Source organism: Euleptes europaea, chromosome 1 (assembly GCF_029931775.1).
Source record: "Euleptes europaea isolate rEulEur1 chromosome 1, rEulEur1.hap1, whole genome shotgun sequence".
Taxonomy (NCBI): Eukaryota; Metazoa; Chordata; class Lepidosauria; order Squamata; family Sphaerodactylidae; genus Euleptes; species Euleptes europaea.
In genome coordinates, this window is record NC_079312.1 from 174,328,241 (window position 1) to 174,343,001 (window position 14,761).

At 49.4% G+C, this 14,761-nt stretch overlaps 1 protein-coding gene across 2 annotated transcripts in view; it reads left to right on the top strand.

Moving 5' to 3' along the window:
* CDK16 (cyclin dependent kinase 16) overlaps positions 1-14,761 on the top strand; it is a 77,985-nt gene that overhangs the window by 840 nt on the left and 62,384 nt on the right. The window lies entirely within an intron of this gene.

Here is a 14,761-nt window from a genome sequence, read left to right on the forward strand (position 1 = left end):
TCACCTACCTGCCTGGTCCCTTTACCTGGAGATGCCAGGGATTAAAATAAATTCTGCATCAGAACACACGAAGATGCTGAATCAGACCCTCGGTCCATCCAAGTCGGTATCGTCTACTCAAGCCGGCAGCGGCTCTCCAAGGTCTCAGGCAGGGGTCTTTCACATGACCTACTTGCCTAGGGTCTCAGGCAGGGGTCTTTCACATCACCTACCTGCCTGGTCCCTTTACTTGGAGATGCCGGGGATTAAAATAAATTCTGCATCAGAACACGAAGATGCAGAATCAGACCCTCGGTCCATCAAAGTCAGTATCGTCTACTCGGGCCGGCAGCGGCTCTCCAGGGTCTCAGGTAGGGGTCTTTCACATGACCTACTTGCCCAGTCCCTTTAACTGGAGATTAAAATAAATTCTGCAGAAGAACACATGAAGCTGTCTTACGGTGAATCAGAACCTTGGGTCCATCAAAGTCAGTATTGTCTACTCAGATTGGCAGCAGCTCTCCAGGGTCGCAGGCAGAGGTCTTTCACATCACCGACTTGCCCTAGTCCCTTTAACTGGAGATGCCGGGGATTGAACCTGGGACCTTCTGTATGCCAAGCAGATGCTCTACCGCTGAGCCACAGCCCCTCCCCATTCCCTCCTTTCTCTCCCCCCCCCTCGAAAGGAGAGGCATTAGCTTGGGGGGCAAACACTGGCGATCTCTTGTAGCTTCTTAATCCATTGGTGATCTAGGCTTCCTTGGTTTCCTCCTTGCAGCGACCCTCCCACTCTGCCGGTGTTTCAAAGCCGGGCTGCATCCTTGCAGCTGAAAAGGGGAGAGTGGTGTTGTACTTTCAGATCCTGGGATCCCCGTCGTTCTCCCCTCGGCCATAAATCCAGTTTGTAGAGCTGAGTTTATTAGGATTTAGCTGCTGCTGCACCCGAGAGGCTCCCCTCCCTGTCTGGCCTTTCTTCTTGCCCCAGGCGGTTCACGGGCTTTTGACCTGGGAAGGACCTTAAGGCCCAGTGGTTCTCCTTTTGCCACATGGCTGCCTGCCTGGCACAGCCCTCTCTGTGTTGTTTTTTTTTGGGGGGGGGGCTGCAAATATCCCTCTGGTTGGTTTAGGTGGGGTTGGCAACCTTTCCTTTCATGTGTGATCTTGGGCGCTGGGTTCCTTTGCTTTTGTGCTCAGCCTCTGACTGGCTCTCCACGGACCCCCGCAGATGGGGTGCTTCCTTTGGGGGGCGGATCTGTTGGCCTTTCCCCTCCCGATCTATTATCTACCCCAGGCCCAGGTAAGTGGGTCCGGAGCTAGGAGCGATCCTCTGGTGGGTGAACCTGAGCAATCGCTTGTTTAACATGGGGGTATTTTTTGAGAGAGAAAGGGTCTGATCCTCCTCCTCTCCCATTTCTTTGTAAAGGGGAGTGGGGTTAGGGGGTGGGCAGAGGGTACGACATGGGTCCAGTGTGCTCTGGGAGGGCACCTAGGATTAAGGGGAAGGAAAGAGGCTGAGCTGGACGAGAAACCGCAGTGAGCCTCCGTGGGGGATTCTTGGCATCTCTGTTCAGGAATTCCAGCTGCTGATCCCTTTTTTCCCCCCATCCCATGGGGGAAAAGGAGAGTTCATCAGCTCACTTTCTGCCCCAGACTCGGTGCCATCACCTGCCTCCTCGCCAACCTGATGATGTAATGGGGGGGGATCTTCCTCCCCCTCCCCCCCGTCACACATCGCTGCGTCTGTGTGCGACCAAGAATGCACCGGTAGGCAAATGGCTCCGGTGACGGAGCTGGGAGGTTGGCACAGGTTCAGGGCGGCCTCGCGCAGGATTGGTGTGGGGGGCAGCTGTGAGCAGGATTAGCCCCCCCCCGTGGGTTGGTGCAGAGCCCTGCCAGCGGGGATGGGGAAGGCAGGATCTTTTCTCGGTTCTCCCCTGTGTACCTAACCAAAAGTTCCTGGCTTTGCTTCTGAACCGGTAGAAGCTGACGGCTTGGCAGCCCCCATGCCCGAACGCCTGTCCTCGTTTGCCCGCCGAACCTTTGCTGATCCCTGGGGAGGGGGGAGTGAACATGTTCGTTTGAGGCCACAAAATACATGCTATGTAGATTTGAGCTCGGGTGGCATCTTTCCTGGTCGCCCTGGGTCCCTTTGGCCAGCTTTTGGCACTTTGTGAAGTTGGCACCGGTGCCCAGTCCCTGCAGAGAAAACGGCATTAACATCTTAGCGGAGAGCAGGCAGGACTTGGCTGCAGTTGACGTTAATTTTTCTTTCTCCCTCCCTCCCATGTCTCTGTGTTAAAATTATCTGACTTCTTCTTGGATCTCAAGTCAACGGAGAAGGTTTTATTATCGTCTTTTTTGTGACTCTTCTGGCCTTTGGGATCAGGTTGCTCTAGATATCGGACTGCTTGTAATTTGCCCCAGTGCTGAAACTGCTTTAAGAGGAGTCAGGCCAAAAACCATTTAGTGCCCCCCTAGACCTAGAGTCAGAACCATCCGTTCCTTCCTTCAACTCACAGTATCCAGAAAACCAAATGCAGCAGGCAGAAAGTAAATGAACTTGAACACATGGACACATGAAGCTGCCTGCTACTGAATCGGACCTTTGGTCCATCAAGGTCAGTATTGTCTACTCAGACCGGCAGCAGCTCTTCAGGTTCTCAGTCAGGGGTCTTTCACATCACCTACTTGCCTAGTCCCTTTAACTGGAGATGCCAGGGATTGAACCTGGGACCTTCTGCATGCCGAGAAGATGCTCTCCCACTTAGCCATGGCCCCTCCCCGTAAATACTAACAAACTTTTTTCAAGCATGACTATTTGCAAATCAGAGCTCACTTCTTCAGATGCAAGGGGAAGAAAGAAAATAATTTCATAGAAAATTACAGAAGGGGAGGCGGAAAGCAGTTGAACTTCAGAATCCGTGCTCATGCCTCACGACCAGAGGGCTACAGATAACTTGAGCAAGTGAGCCAAGTTGCATACTTTTAGAGGAATTCACAGAAAGGGAGGGGTATGGAGGGAAAGGTGATTTTTGTAGTACTTTTTGATCGACGGAGTGCTTTATGATACCTGGATTGCTTATCTGCCTTGTGATGTAAACTAGGTGACAGGATAGTTGATTGATTCTCTAAGGCGGCAGCTAAGTGAGGGTCTGAGCCCAAATTTTCCGTGTCTCATACCAAACAATTTATTGGCTGAAGATGTTCTCTTTCTTCAGTTCGGGGTGTCAAACGTAAGGCCCGAGGGGCAGATCTGTCCCCTTGAGAGTTCTTATCCGGACCCCGAGGCAGCCCCCCACCCCCATTCTCCATCTGGGCTGGCGAGGCATGGCCCGGCCCGACCAAGTGACATTTATGTCATATCTGGCTCTCATAACCATTGAGTTCTTCACTCCCTGCTTTAATTACTTTGATGCTCCAAGTGTGTTGTGATGTTTTCCATTGGCTTTTGCTGTAATCATGTGAGATTCCTTATTTCCTTTGGATACAGAGAGCTAATAGAACTAAAGTGTCGGACTAGGATCTGGGAGACCTGGGTTTGAATCCTCGCTCTGCTGCTGAAGCTTGCTTTGTGACCTTGAACTGGTCACACACTCTGAGCCTAACCTACTTCGCAGGGTTATTGTGGGGATAAAATGGAGAAGGGGAGAATGTTGTCAGCCACTTTGGATCCCCGCTGGGGACAAAGGCAGAATATAAACAAAGTAAATTCCAAAATAAATTTCAGAGGAATGGGGTTCAGAGAATCATGTACTCTGCTTTGAGATTCCCGGAGGAACGGTGGGGTGGAAACGTACTAGATCGGAGGTCTTCTAGCTTATTGAACCTGTGGGCAGTTTTGGCAGTTTGAGAAAGGGGGGGTGGGCCGAACACCACCACAAAGTGGTTGCCGTTGGAGGCGGGACCGATTACAGAATGGCTGCCATGGGGGGGGATTATAAAATGTTGGCAGGTTTTGGGCCAAATACTCTTTTGTAATGGAGACAGATCACGATGGGTAGCCGTGTTAGTATGTCACTGGCAGTAGAAAAGAGCAAGAGTCCAGTAGCATCTTAAAGACTAACAACATTTCAGCAGGGTATGATCTTTTGTGGACCATGGCTCACTTCCTCAGATAAAGAAGAAGTGAGCTATGGCTCACGAAAGCTCACACCCTGCTAGAAATTTTGTTAGTCTTTAAGGTGCTACTAGACTCTTGCTCTTTTCTTCTTTGATGGGGCAGCTATTTCCAAATGGGCGCTCCCTGCAGACCCAAAGGTGATGCTTCCCAGAGAGCCAGTGTGGTATAGTGGTTAAGAGCAGTAGTTTGGAGCGGTGGACTCTAATCTGGAGAACTGGGTTTGATTCCCCACTCTTCCACATCAGCGGCGGACACTAATCTGATGAACTGGATTTGTTTCCCCACTCCTACGCATGAAGCCTGCTGGGTGACCTTGGGCTGGTCACAGGTCTTTTAGAGCCCCACCTGCCTCACAGGGTGTCTGTTGTGGGGAGGGGAGGGGAAGGTGATTGTAAGCCGGTTTGATTCTTCCTTAAGTGGTAGAGAAAGTTGGCATATAAAAACCAACTCCTTCTTCTTCCCGCTGGCTTCTGAAGCACCTCTTACGGCCATGTCGTGGAGGAAATCTAGGATCAACAATTTGCTTTGGGGAGGAAGCCAGCGGGTGCCAGGAAACACTCTGGTGGGCACCATGATGCCCACAAGTACCGGGGTTAGGAATCACTGCACTGGATAATATCCCATTATTCTATTGCTTTGCCAGGCTTGTCCCCTTCATAGATTTTTGAATCCTGAATCAGACCTAGTATCACATTCTAACTGACCCTAGAAGCTAAAATGACTAAACTGAGGCTGTCATACTTTGGTCACATTTTGAGAAGACAAGAGTCACTGGAAAAGACAATCATGCTAGGAAAAGTTGAGGGCAGCAGGAAAAGAGGAAGACCCAACAAGAGATGGATGGACTCAATAAAGGAAGCCACAGCCCTCAGTTTGCAAGACCTGAGCAAGGCTGTCAAAGATAGGACATTTTGGAGGACATTGATTCATAGGGTCGCCGTGAGTCGGAAGCGACCTGACGGCACTTAACACACACATCACATACATGAGTTCTTTTGCTCCACGGTAACAACCGTAGAATAACAGTGTCTCCTTCCATGCACGTACACACTCCAAGTTCCATGTTCTCCTTTAGAATCTCCACCATTGATAAGGACTGGAGCCTATTCTTTGTTCATTGATTGTGGCTATCATGGAGAGGTAAGGCGCTGATGTTCTCTTTGCGCCTGTTTTGGAGAAAGTCCTATCAAACTCATTGGAATTCTAATTCAGACAGAGTTCGAACTGGGGTGTAATCCATTCTGTGTGGCTGTATTTACCCTTCTGCTCTGGGGAATGCTTGTTCTCGCCTTTCATGGTTTATGTTCTGGTTTATATTCTGCAGATTTTAGTATCCTGAGTATACCAACTTGTATTTTTTAAAGTTTTCAGAGTGAAGAATCAAGTTTCTAGTCCTTGTTACAGGAAAGATAGATTTGAAAGTGTGTAGGTAATGCCCTGACCTCCTGGAGGCAGGCAATGGCAAACCACCTCCGAACATCTCTTGCCTTGAAAAGTTTAGAAGAAGAACAAGAGTTGGTTTTGATATGCTGACTTGCTCTACCACTCAAGGAAGAATAAAACTGGCTTACAATCACCTTCCCTTCCCCTCCCCACAACAGACCCACCCTGGGAGGTAGGTGGGGCTGAGAGAGCACTAAGAGAGCTGTGACTAGCCCAAGGTCACCCAGCAGGCTTCGTGTGGAGGAGTGGGGAAACAAATCCAGTTCACCAGATTAGCCTCCGCCGCTCATGTGAAGGAGTGGGGAATCAAACCCGGTTCTCCAGATCAGAGTCCACCGCTCCAAACCACTGCTTTTAACCACTACATCACGCTGGCTCTTGTCGGCTGTGTCTTGACGGCCCTTTTTACCACCATTGCCTGGCAAAATCTTATAAAAGTGAATGGCCTCAGTAGGATTTTGCGAGGTCCGAAGGAGGGGATGTGAGATTCTGTATAGCTTCTTGGCGATCCCCTGGATTAGCGGAATCAGGATCCAGTTATGTTAAATAAGCAAAATACAGGCAGAATTGCTAAATTTCCACAACATATGGAGGCTTCGGTTTTTCTTGGCACAGATTCTGGGACACCTTGGTGTGCAAGATTGATATTATTTTTAGCACAAACAGCTCTGGTTATAATAGGATCTTTGTTTTATGGAATAGTGACTGTCTCTCTGTTGGCGGCTGGGACCCCACACGAGCCTCCTGCTGTTTAATATTTGCTTGGGGGGGGGCAGCAATGGGGCACGGATATGACTGAAAAAGGGTTTTTTGTGTTATCACCGGGGTTGCCAACTCCTGTATTCTCATGGAAGGGAATAAAATTTTAAAAGTCCATTGCCCCCTGAATGGCGAACATTTCTTTCAATATGAAATTTTGCAAGTCACAGATTCACTTCTTCAGTTATGCAAAAGGACGATCATGCTGGGAAGATTTATGGGGAAGATGACGAAGGGGTGTGTGAAGCTGAGGCAGAGAAGTTCTGGTGTGAATTCTGTCAGGAATTTTTCAAGTGTAAATTCTCTGTGTAAAGGAAAAAGGGAGGAGATGGGGTAGAAAGGAGCTGAGGTAGGATCCCGTCATAAATCAACAAGAGTTAGCAGTTAAGCATAATGGATGATGAGAGAGGTCAGAAATTCAGGCAGACAAGGGATGAAGGTGGCTAATTAGGATAAATAAAAACTAGTTGGAGAGGAGAAGTCTAGTTAAAGTGAAAATGAACAGATCCTGGTAAAGGGTTGTAGTCTCATAGAGGGGGACACCCAATTCTCTAGGCATTCAGAGTTCTCTGAGAAACTCTGTAATGTAAGGCCATCTTCCATTACCCGTTGGTAAAGACTTTACATAGAAACATAGAGCTGGAAGGGGCCTCAAGGGCCATCTAGTCCAACCCCCTGCACAGCACAGGAAATTGACAATCACCACCCCCACTCCCCCAGTGACCCCGGCCCAGAGGAAGGCAAAAAAACCCTCCAGAATCCCTGGCCAGCGTGGTGTAGTGGTTAAGAGAGGTGGAGTTTAATTTGGAGAACCGGGTTTGATTCCCCACTCCTCCACACGAGCAGCGGATGCTAATCTGGTGAACCAGGTTGGTTTCCCCACTCCTCCACATGAAGCCAACTGGGTGACCATGGGCTAGTCACAGCTCTCTTAGAGCTCTCTCAGCCCCACCTACCTCACAGGGTGTCTGTTGTGGGGAAGTGAAGGGAAGGTGATTGTAAGCCGGTTTGATCCTCCCTTAAGGGGTAGAGAAAGTCAGCATATAAAAACCAACATCGTTGTCTTCTTCAATCTGGCCTGGAGGAAAATTCTTTCCTGACCCTGAAGTGGCAACTGGCATTACCCTGGGCATGTAAGAAACGGCCACGAGAACCGAGCCCTGGCTCATCCCTCTGCTTACACTGAATCGGACCCTTGGTCCTTCAAAATCAGTATTGTCTATTCAGGCCGGCAGCGGCTCTCCTGGGTCTCAGGCAGAGGTCTTTTCACATCACCTACTTGCCCGGTCCCTTTAACTGGAGATGCCGGGGATTGAACCTGGGACCTTCTGCCTGCCAAGCAGGGGCTCTACCACTGAGCCACGGCCCCTCCCCTAATGTTGGCATCCCTAGTTGGAAGCAGCTGCCATTCTAGAAAAATAATATCCATTCGATATTATTTTTTTACAGGAGAAACTGAACGCACTTTTTAAAACCACGTATTGATTAAAACTTGGTAGAGTTGATGGAGGCCGAATCTGACCATTCGTTAACTGGCGAGAGTGGGCAGAACAGAGATGGAGGAAGAGGGCCTGAGAGACAACCCTGTCCATTTATTTTAGTTCCATTTCTATCCCTCCCTTTCCTAAGGACAGAGGGTGGGTGGTAGTTTAAAAAATGCATGAAAAAGTACTGTGTCCGATTTGAGTCGTTAACCTCTTAATCATGGCTATTGAACGCCACCCCCAGAGAGGAGGCTTTTCCTGCTTGTGTGAACTGCTCAGACTTTAACCGATTTCTAAGAAAAGGGCGAAGGGGGAGCCGTTGAGAATTATTCTTATTATTTTATTAATCTTCTACCCTGCCCTTCCCAGCCAATGCAGAGGCACGTGTTAGGCTGTTGCAGCAAAACTAAACAGAAGTCTGGTGGCGCCTTAATGGTTTTTTTTTTTTTTGCTGTCACGTTGCAGCCATTGTATGGTGACCCTGTAGGGTTCTCAAGGCAAGAGGTGTTCAGAGGTGGTTTGCTGTTGCTTGCCAGGCAGCAAACCTGGTGTTCTTCCTTGATGGTCTCCCATGTAAATGCTAACCAGAGCCGACCGTGCTTAGCTTCCGAGATCTGACAAGATCAGGCTAGCCTGGGCGATCCAGGTCAAGGCTTTAAAGACTTAACGTTTGTTCCATCCTGAGCTTTTGTGAGTCAGAGCTCACTTCTTCAGATGTGTGAAGAGGAAAGAAGTTGCTGTTAAGGTGCTGCAATTGGACTCCTGTTTTATTTTGCCATCAAGAGGGACTTTCTAGTTGTTGTCCCCCCCCCCCCCACACACACACAAACTCGGCATGTTTGACCTAAACGGTCTGAGACCTTCATACATATGGGACCGCCTCTTCCTCATATTTAACTAACGGGCTCATATTTAACTTACAGTCCACCCGTAAGTTAAATATTTAACTGTAAGTTAAATATGAGCAGCCAGTGTGATGCAGCGACAAAAAAAGCTAATGCAATCTTGGGATGCGTCAACAGAAGCATAACATCCAAAGCACAAGATGTCATAGCTCTGCTGTACACTGCATCGGTCAGGCCACACCTGGAGTATTGGTGCAGTTCTGGAGGCCTCACTTCAAAAAGGATGTGGACAGGATCGAGAGGGTGCAGAGGAGACAGGCAAGGATGATCAGGGAGGAGGAAAGTCTGAGGAAGTTGGGAATGTTTCGTCTGGAGAAGAGGAGGTTGAGGGGGGACAGGATTGCTCTTTTAAGTATTTGAAGGGCTGTCACTTAGAGGAGCTGTTCCTGTTGGCAGCAGAGGATAGGACTCGCAATAATGGGTTTAAATTGCGAGCAGAAAGATACCGGCTGGATATTAGGATTTATTTATTTTTACTGTAGGAGTTGTTCGATAGTGGAATCGGCTGCCTAGGGAGCTGGTGAGCTCCCCTTCACTGGCGGTCTTTAGGCAGAGGCTGGACAAACACTTGTCAGGGACACTCTAGGCCAGGGGTGTCAAACATAAGGCCCGGGGGCCGAATCCGGCCCCTTGAGGGCTCTTATCTGGCTGCAGCCCCCACCACTCTCAATCTGGGCTGGCGAGGCATGGCCCGGCCCCACCAAGTGACATTTATATCATATCCGGCCCTCGTAACAATTGAGTTCGACACCCCTGCTCTGGGCTGATCCTGCATTAAGCAGGGGGTTGGACTAGATGACCTGTATGGCCCCTTCCAACTCTATGATTCTGTGTAAAGATAAAGGTAAAGGTCCCCTGTGCAACCACTGGGTCATTCCTGACCCATGGGGTGACGTCACATCCCGACGTTTCCAAGGAAGACTTTGTTTACGGGGTGGTTTGCCAGTGCCTTCTGTGTATCCCCCCCATAAACCCTTTGTTCTTAATCATGTGGACAGCTGGCGGTGCCTGGCCCATGGGTGGCTTGACTGACCTCCATGAGGGCCAGAGCTTTTTTTGATAGTGGCCCCTACCTGGTGGAACTCGCTGTCAGACGACATGCGGGGCCCTGCGGGATCTTTCTAGTTTCTGTAGGGCCTGTCAAACGGAGTTATTCTGCCAGGCGTACCATTGAGGATGGCTGTGGCCGTCTTTCTGCCATCTATTAGCAGTGTCGCCTGTTTTTGACAGCTGTCTGGGATGTTGGTTGTCGGGTGCCAAATGATGATGTTTTATTCTGATATGCTAGGATATTATCTTACGGATTGTATTTTAAGGTTTTGTAGGTTTTATCTCTGTTGATAGATTGTTTATTGAAAGTTGTGAGCCGCCCTGGGTCAAGCCCTGTGATCTGGGGGAAGGGAAGGCTGTAAGTCTAAAATAAATACAATGGGGATAGGACAGTGAAGAAGAAGCTCCGTTGAGCCAGCGTGGTGTAGCGGTTAAGAGAGGTGGTTTGGTGTGGTGGGCTGTGATTTGGCGAACCGGGTTTGATTCCCTACTCCTACACATGAAGCCAGCTGGGTGACCTTGGGCTTGTCACAGCTATCTCAGCCCCACCTCCCTCACAGGGTGTCTGTTGTGGGGAGGGGAGGGGAAAGGTGATTGTAAGCTGGTTTGACTGTTCCTTAAGTGGTAGAGAAAGTTGGCATATAAAAACCAACTCTTCTTCTTGATGGTCGTGGTGCGTATAATGGAGAGAAGGTGTTCTCTGAGATGTTTAGAGGTTTTTTGAGTGCTGGAGAACTCAAAACCAACACCGTGGTTGACTGTAGATGAGATGGGTGGGTTATTGCTAGTTTAAAGGTGTAGCAAAGATGGGGTGAAGGTGACCCACGGAAGGCTTTGAGGAAGGAGTGGGTTAGGAGAAGAGAAGGCAAGGTCTAGGAACTGCCTTTCCAAGCTCAGAAGGTTTTAGAAGGCTGGCTTGTAGATCTGTAATTCACAAATTGGGTCTTTCTAAAGGAGGCCCATGGGGCAGTGGGTAAAGGCTACTGGAATTCCTTTCTGATCCTTATTGCAGTCCCCTTTAGGTATCCTGTCTGGGCCAGCCAGTAGGGATGCTGAGTCAGTTCCACACCAGAATCTGCACGCCTCCCGGTTTGTAGTAATGCAGCATTTGTATAGCACTACAGAGTATTCTGGGGGCTGCCCTTAACACAACCTTACGGCAATCCATACATCAACCCTGTAAAGTAGAATTATGAGCACATGAAGCTGCCTTCCACTGAAATGCCCTTGGTCCATCAAAGTCAGTATTGTCTACTCAGACCGGCAGCGGCCCTCCAGGGTCTCAGGGAGGGGTCTTTCACATCACCTTCTTGCCTAGTCCCTTTAACTGGAGATGTCGGGGATTGAACCTGAGACCTTCCGCATGCCAGTATGCTACCACGGGTGGCTTGGTGGTAGGGGGTGTATTGAGACGGAGAGAGAGACAAGTGAGCCAATCCAATGGGTTCAGGGCAGAGGGAAGATTTCAAAGAAGAAAGTTGTGGTTATGCACAGAGACAGACTGGGGCAGAGACGCGAGCCAACGTCTGTTTCATTGGCGGCTAACCTCTATACCAGTGGTTCCCAAAGTGGGCACTGCCACCCCCTGGGGGGTGTTGGGATTACCTAGGGGGGCACTAAGAGGCAAGAGGACAGCAGGGGGACGCTAGAGGCGGTCCCTTCAACTGTGTTGTTCACTAATTTACAATAGATCAGGCTATGGCCCCATGCTGGCAAATTTGGTGGAAAATATCAGACTTTGAAGAGCTGGTACCACTGGATCCAGTTCATCAGTTTTGTCGAATGAATTTCAACTAAAAAGTTTTAATTTGATTTTGAGCAGATGTGCAATTAATTTTTACTGTTTTGAAATGTTATTGTTATTATCTTCTTTAGTGTGTCTTTCAAACCCCTATTTTGACGGATGCTTTTTATAGGGTAGGGTAGGGGGCGCTGGGGTCGAGTTTGTGGAACCAAGAGGGCGGTGGGCCGAAAAGTGTGGAAACCACTGCTCTGTACCCTCGAGGGCCATTCTGCTCAGAGAGGGGGTCGGGGTAGCCTGCGTGGGCATCTGGCCGCTCGTCTGCCCGCTTAACGGGCGATCAGGCTCTGTAGGAGCCTCAGCCGCCTCGCAGAAGGAAAGGTTTTCCGCTCCTGCAGTGCATGCGCTCCGCGGCATAGCCGGGGCATTGCGTGCAGCCGAACGGGGGACGTCCGCTGCAAGCGTGGAATTTTAATCTCATTCTTTCAGGCTTCCACCTTCCCCTCCCCAGAAGAAATGTCTTCTCCTTGCAAGTAGCTCATGGGTGGTGGTGGGGGGAGCATTTCTTTTTTTTAAAAAACCAAGCGGGGCCGAGTAAGATTGCTTTGACCAGAAAGCTGCCCGGGCCTCAGGGTCAGCTGCCGGGCGCCTTTCAAGGACGCCGTAGCTCTAAGCGAGCTGCAGCCTGACAGTGTTCCTGCCTCCTCCTGTCTCTCCCTGTTCAGCCCCCCCCCCCTTAATGGTACCGGCTCTGTGCCATGTTCAGACAGCAAGGACACATGGAGAAGATGTCCCTGGCTGATGCCGCCTCCCCCCCTCCTGTTGCAGTTACGGAACTCTCTCCCACTGGAAACGTGCCAAAGACACTTTTTGGCAAATACCGGCGCAACGTATCTGTTCTGGCCGGCTCGGGAGGAATTAGGTTTAAGGCTCAGAGCGGTGCGGATTCTGCTTCTAAATTATGCATTCGTCCTGAGCTGGCGGGGTAGGCCGGTAATCTGCCTCGGGTTTTTATGGGCATCTCTTTCCAATATCTAGATTTTTGCAGTATGTTGGGTGGCGGGTGGTGGTGGGGGTTTGAATAGTGAAATTGAGGACAGGGAAAAGAAAGAGGGAGGAGCAGTGGAATTTGAAGGGAAAGAGGAGAACGTATTTATTTATTATTCATTTGTTTATTTTGCACATTTTATTAGCTGCCTTTCTGCCCTGTGTAACTCAAGGCTGCTTACAATGTAAACAAAGCAACAATGATTTAAAAAACACACATAAAAGACTGCAATTTTAGAAGAAGAAGAAGTGTTGGTTTTTATATGCCAACTTTCTCTACCACTTAAGGAAGAATCAAACTGGCTTACAATCACCTTCTCTTCCCCTCCCCATAACAGACACCCTGTGAGATAGCTGGGGCTGAGAGAGCTGTGACTAGCCCAAGGTCACCCAGCTGGTTTCATGTGTAGGAGAGGAGAAACCAATCCTGTTCACCAGATTAGGCTGTGGAAGGTGCCACACGCAAGGGATCGTGGGCAGCAGAACTCTTCTGGGTTTAGAAGAAGAGGAGGAAGAAGAAGAGTTGGTTTTTATATGCCGACTTTCTCCACTGGTTTACAATCCCCTTCCCTTCCCCACAATAGACACCCTGTGAGGTAGGTGGGGCTGAGAGTGTGTGACTGGTCCCAAGTCACCCAGCTGGTTTCATGTGTAGGAGAGGAGAAACCAATCAAGTTCACCAGATTAGCGTCCGCTGCTCATGTGGAGGAGTGGGGAATCAAACCTGGTTCTCCAGATTATAGTCCACCTCTCCAAAACCCCGTTCTTAACCACACTGATTTTAAAATCTCAATTAGGACTGCCAATAAGGTGGTCTGCCATTGCCTGCCTCTGCACAGCGACCTGGATCCGGCCCGTGGGCCTTATGTTTTACACCCCTGTTACAGATGGAAGGCACGCAGACAACTTAGCTAGTTGGAGGTGTCAAGAGCTTTGGGTCGGAGCAGGTGAAGAAGAAGAGTTATTTTTTATATGCCGAATTTTTCTACCACATAAGGAAGACTCAAACCGGCTTACAATCACCTTCCCCTCCCCACAAAAGACACCTTGTGAGGTAGGTGGGGCTGAGAGAGTTCAGAGAGAACTGTGACTAGCCCAAGATCACCCAGCTGGCTTCATCTGGAGGAGTGGGGAAACCAACCCAGTTCACCAGATTAGCCTCCGCCGCTCATGTGGAGCATAAGAACATAAGAAAGGCCCTGCTGGATCAGACCAAAGCCCATCAAGTCCAGCAGTCTGTTCACACAGGGGCCAACCAGGTGCCTCTAGGAAGCCACAAACAAGACGAGTGCAGCAGCACCATCCTGCCTGTGTTCCTCCGCACCCAAAATAATAGGCATGCTCCTCTGATACTAGAGAGAATAGTTATGCAGCATGACCAGTATCCATTCTAACTAATAACCATGAATACCCCTCTCCTCCATGAATCTGTCCACTCCCCTCTTAAAGCCCTCCAAGCTGGCAGCCATCACCACATCCTGGGGCAGGGAGTTCCACAATTTAACTATGCGTTGTGTGAAAAAATATTTCCTTTTATCTGTTTTAAATCTCTCGCTCTCCAGCTTTAGCAGATGACCCCGTGTTCTAGTATTATGGGAGAGGGAGAAAATTTTCTCCCTGTCCACTCTCTCCAAACCATGCATAATTTTATAGACCTCTATCATGTCTCCCCTTAGCCGCCTTTTTTCCAAGCTAAACAGCCCTAAGCGTCCTAACCGCTCCCCATAGGACAGTTGCTCTAGTCCCTTAATCATTTTGGTTGCTCTTTTCTGCACCTTCTCAAGCTCTGTAATATCCTTTTTTAGGTGTGGTGACCAGAACTGTACACAGTATTCCAAGTGTGGTCTCACCATAGATTTGTACAAGGGCAGTATGATATCAGCAGTTTTATTCTCTATTCCTCGTCTAATTATAGCCAGCATGGAATTTGCCTTGCTTACAGCAGCCGCACACTGGGTTGACATCTTCATTGAGCTATCCACTACCACCCCAAGATCCCTTTCTTGGTCTGTTGCTGCCAGCACAGATCCCATCAGTGTATATGTGAAGTTTGGATTTTTTGCCCCAATATGCATCACTTTACACTTGCTCACATGGAGGAGTGGGGGAATCAAACCTGGTTCTCCGGATGAGAGTCCACCGCTCCCAACAACCGCTCTTAACCACCACACCACGCTGGCTCCCAGAGGGGCATGGGGCTAGGACGCTGTGCAGAGGCAGGCAATGGCAAACC